Here is a 5,431-nt window from a genome sequence, read left to right on the forward strand (position 1 = left end):
TTTGGGGTCCCCTGCTGGAGCTGCTGCCCCCGCGACCCGATACCGGATAAGCGGTCGAAGATGGATGGATGGACAAACAAAACCAAGAGACACGAGATGATACGATGGTGAGGTGTTGGTTTGGTACTGTAGAGTGTCCTGCTGTAGGTTTCTTGTGACTCACAGAGGAGTAGGCGACACATTGGCTGCATGCACATTGGCTGAATTCTGTCTGTGATCACAAGTGTGTGGTTAATTGGTAGCTAACTAGGTGTGACCAGGCCTGTCCGGAGCATGCAGTGGCTTTTAGTAATTGGGAGTCTGCTGAGAGGCCGAGTAACAACAGGAAGAGAAGTGACAGCTCCCACTGCTAGAACTGAAGAGTAAGAGAGTCGAAACAGAGGGAGGTAGGGAGGTGGAAAGGGAGTCGCTTGGGGTCTGGAGCTTGTTGCTGCAGTAGATATGTATTCGAGTCAGTATGGTTCTGCCCATCTGCCAGTCCTCTATTCCCTTCCCTTTTTTTTCCGTACAGATGAACCATAAAAGGCACATCATTAAATCCTTTGATGTAACATAACGGTACAAGTAGTTTCTAGAGAGTTGAATGTTTTTGAGTCTTTGTTAGTCGTTAATCAAGTCTCCAGGGAATCGAGTCCTACTGAATTCTCAAACCCTCATTCTTGTGATTTAAGTTTGGAGTCTACAGCTTTGCTAAACTGTCTTGTTTACACTTCACCTAGGCAAGAGTGAGAATTAGCAGCAACAATGAGTGCAGTGCAGTAAATGTAATCTCCATATAGAGCAAAAAGTGGTCATTCTATTCACAATATATTTTATAATTGTGTAGAGGTAAATCATTGTCACTTAAGGTACATGATTGTAGTAGTAATTCTAAATCTATATTTGCAAGGTAGTTCGACTTTCAACAAATGGTACCTGGTTGTATTTGTTTATGCTTGTGGCCAAGTAACAACGTTTTGTACCCCCAAAGGCACGATTCTGTTCCACTTCTTCCTCAGAGTGAGGCGTCCCATATGTGTTTGCCTTCTGGAGTAAAATGATGTCTCGTGGCTTCAGCAATGAAGCCAAAATGTGTGCTGACTAAGGTATTATGCAAGATTTGTGGTGGAAGTTTTGATGCTTCCGGCCGGGTCGCCCTGTGAGTGTTTGGGAAATATTTTCAAACAGAACAATGTGACAGTCTGCTGCTGCTGTTATGTAGGCCAGCAGCACCCTGAAGAGAAATACATGGCAAGAACATTGCATAAATTAGAGGAACTGACCCTACCTTTGTTCTTCATGTTCTAATTGAAATAAGAACAAGAACTGAGACTGTGCAGCAGACGCTCATGGCTTTAGCGTGATGCAGTTAATTATGCACCTAATGCACGTGTCTTACATCATTCCGTTCTGCTGTTGGAGCCATGCCTGACCTGAGAGTCTGTCGTTGCTGAGCAGACAACAACACACATGCATACAGCAGACTACCAACACACAAATCAGTTGAGGTTGAGGTCAAGCAACCGGGCAGGCAGCATAAAGGGCGGTTCAGGTGCCAGACGAGAGGGGATGACAAGGTCAGGCAATGCCAGCACAGCTTTGGTTCAGCTGAGATTTGACCCTGAGCAGGAGAAGGGACTGCCTATATACTGTACTCTCTATTTGTCTTCTGTTTTTCCATTACTGGTTCTCTTTACCTCCGGCTAAGATGTGTCAAGGTATTTTTAATGTCTGTATTTGAAAAATTAGTCGCTGCACCTTATTTAAATGCTCTTACTAAAACTGTGTGCCAGATCTCATCATCGTAGATCCTCTTTCAAAGATATTTACACTACTTTTTTTTAAATTTATTTTTTATTTGGTGGCAATCTTTGAGCTATTCAATGATGGTTTAGAGGCAGATGATGTTCTCAATCCTGTGTCCAAGGCACTTGCACACAACATTTAATACCACCAGAAAATATCAGTTTGGGCTTAAAAGATTCAGTTCAAAGAATTTAATGAGTTATTTGTATTTGACAACTTGTGACAGGTAGTCTTTTGTGATGAATTTTGGGTGTTTACTGGGCTGTGCATTATTCCTGTATTATTTTAATGACAGGGTATTCCTTTTTAATTTGCAGTCCGTAAAAGTTCCACGTAGTGCTGGCGTCCTGCAGGTGCATCAGTGGTTAAAGGTTAACAAGAAATCCCCTTTGGAAATGAAAGTCTCTTTTAATTTTCATGATGAACAGAATCAACCAAATAAATCAGTGTCAGAGAATTGTAAAATAGGTTAAGATGTTAAATTACCAGTTTGAATCACATAAATGTAAATGAATCAAACCCAAATCCTAAAATAGTATTTCATACCCCAGAGACAGTGCTGCCTTTATGTCTGTCATGTCATCAAAGGACATGACCATGCTATGTTAACTGTGTCCCATAAGTATTGTGTTAGAATACTACTGATGGCTTTATAAATAGCTATAACTTGGCCTACATGAGGTTCTACAAGAGTAGTTTTGTGGAATTAAGCTAACAAGTGAGCAATGCAGCTACCTGGACCACACTTTAATAGTTACCTGTTTCATTTATCTGTGAATTCAGCTTTACAATTTCATCCCTAACCCAGAATATGAACATATCAGAAACCAAAAGGAGATTATAGATGTATCTTCAAGGCATTCAACTGTGGTTAACATTTTCAACCCTTTCAGGTCTGTGTTGTTATCAGTTGGTAAAATGATTGCCTTTAATCCATGTGGGTTCAAAGGACACCACATCAAATAACTTGAAAGCATGGTGTCCTTTTACATTTCAGCTTTATTTATTTCATCAAAATATCCAAATGTCTTAGATCTTTCCCTTGTGAGACTCCCATGCCTTTAAGTTCAGGATTTCCTCACTGCAGTCACTGTCTCTTACTGAACAAAAAATCCCCAGGTTTTATTGTTGAGTACTAACTAATGACTCATCACTATGGGAACGATTAAATTGGACTTAACGACCCCAGGTCTCTTTGTCATACCCTCTCTTGCTCTCATGCTTTTGTAACCTACCACCCACTGTTGGCTCTGATGTTACATCAGACTATTAGAAGTGGCCTTGCTCTCTGCTTCACTGTGTCAGTGGGGAGTGTGGGGAGGGATTGGTAATCTGTCAGGAAATCTGAACATCATGTTGTATTTGTGAAGTGTGGATAATGGGTAGACGCTCTGTCTAGGTGCTGTCAGCTCCTGTATCTCGGCTAAGCGGGTGCCCACAAAGACCTTGAATTGGCAAGACTCAGACCTCGGCCATGTAAACACCATTGTGGAATCAGACCAAAGGGTTGTCTGATCAATGTGGATGGACAGCTCCCTCTTCAGCACCTGTAAAATGAAACAACAATGCTTGTAGCCAAGAACATTGGTGTGGAAGAGCCAGCTTAGCCCTAAAGTAGATTCTGGGGTATCTGTCTTGTTCTGAGCCAGCTCTGAGCCAACTCAACACTAGCAGAGCAGTTTTTTTCTGGTAGGTGACTTATAACACCTGTTATTGCTGGCCCACTAACGCAGATACCAGCCTATTTTTGCCATTATGGCTCACCATATAGTGAGGGATATACAGTACCATTTCTTTCAATCTTCAGGTGGAACCTCCGGTCTACAGTTGATGACAGAGCCCGCCTTTATAAGTTTCTCCATCCCCACGCTGTAGGCTTCCGCCCATGCAGGGTCTCTGGCCAGTCGCCTTTCTACACATCGTAACCTAGGCATGACGGCTTCTTTAGCAGCTTGGAAGAGCGGCATGACGTTCCAGCAGAGCAGTGGAATAACGGAGTAACGTAGAATACCATCAACCTCTACCCTGATGGTTTGAATCTCCAATATGCTAAGAAGCAGGCGGTTAACACTTGTAAGGGTTCGGATAGGAAGGCCAATGAGGTGTTCCGAAGTTGCTAGAGTCACTGGAGGTGTTTCCCTTGGCAGAGGCTGCATGTCTTTTTTAAGATGCATTGGGCCGCTTGATGTGGCGTGCACATCACTAACACCTCTTGCTACTTTTTATCCATTTGGTCAGCTGATCCTTTGTTAGCCTGTATACCTCTGTAAACTGAATGAGGTAGTGTTCCTCGTTGTTTCAGGATGGACTCATTGTGTCAGAGAAGGGTGTTGGGAGTTAAGGTAACCATCTGCTATTAACCTGGCTTCTTCTAGTTGCAGGTGATCAACCAACACTTAAACAGCTCAGATGCATCATGTGGTAAGAGGTTCTCCAATGAGATCTTGAGCCGTGCAAACTCATTTGGGTCTTGACTTGAGAAGTTGCGGATTGTTGGGCGTGGCCCACAGTAACTTGGCTCTCTGATGTTGGAGTTATGACCCTGAGGTTATCGTTGGGTTGCAGCCAAGCTCACTTCCTGGCCAGCATAAGCTATAGGGTACTTGGGCTCAGCGGGAGGTAAACTGGCATCGTCATCCCATGGCTTGGCAGTAGGAAGTTGCCCAAGTGCTGAGGGATTAAGTTGTGTCTGGTCCACATTCGTGGCAGGAGCTGGGGCTGGCAGTGCCTCGTCCTTAATTCTTGGAACCTCGTGTATTCTCCTATTACGCGGATGTAGCATAGGCGGGTTACTAGGCAGAAGTTCGGCAATTACTGATTCTGGCCGTGGTGGTGGTGGTGCAAGGCCAATCAGCCTCTTCCTCTGCTTCAGGTTCAACGGCCACCCGTAGGTCAACGGGTGGCCGTGGCGGCATCACCGTTAACTCTGGCTTTCTGGTATGGAGAGAGGTTTGCCTCTGGATGTTGCACACAGCATCTACTTACTGTTTCATGTTTGGTTGCAGCGCTCTAAGCTTGATTATATCCGATGCCATGTGCCGCTGTGTCTGCTTCAGGAGGTGTCCTTCATGACGAATGTCATCTAACTCAACTCTGCTGTCCTCATGTGAATGTATGGGCAGCTGCCCTGGAGGTAGGGGAGTAGAGTAATGTTGTAGCTGTTCCCTAAACACTCTCTCTGAAAACCGCTGGGGGGCTAGCTGATTCTTCTGACTGTGCTGTGGGTTCTCCGCTTAGCCTATAGCTCAGGTCCATCTCCTGAAGAGTAGCATCCCACCTCTGCAGGCGAAGGGGAGAGGCTTAAGGGGAGGTGAGGGGTGTCATCCTGGGGTTCCCCTCCTGGTGACTACTCTCAAAATCCTCTCTGTACCTTTTGACCGAGGTAGCCTAAATGATCAACCTCATAATCTGCAAAGCGCAGAGGTAGGTGAATATGCCGTTTAGGACGTGCACCAGCGTACTCTGGATGTAGTTCCATCTCTGACGTTAAACCAGTGATGCGGCTCCAAGGACCATCAATGAAGTGATGATAATAGGTAGACGCTCAGTCTAGGGGCTAGTTCTGGGTTTATATATATATATATACAGTGGGTACGGAAAGTATTCAGACCCCTTTAAATTTTTCACTCTTTGTTTCATTGCAGCC

General features: G+C 44.5%; 1 protein-coding gene across 1 annotated transcript in view; it reads left to right on the forward strand.

The window, feature by feature from the left end:
* The window catches only part of adcy5 (adenylate cyclase 5), a 72,169-nt gene that overhangs the window by 37,193 nt on the left and 29,545 nt on the right, over positions 1–5,431 (forward strand). The window lies entirely within an intron of this gene.

The sequence above is a fragment of the Etheostoma cragini genome, chromosome 11 (assembly GCF_013103735.1).
Source record: "Etheostoma cragini isolate CJK2018 chromosome 11, CSU_Ecrag_1.0, whole genome shotgun sequence".
NCBI lineage: Eukaryota > Metazoa > Chordata > Actinopteri > Perciformes > Percidae > Etheostoma > Etheostoma cragini.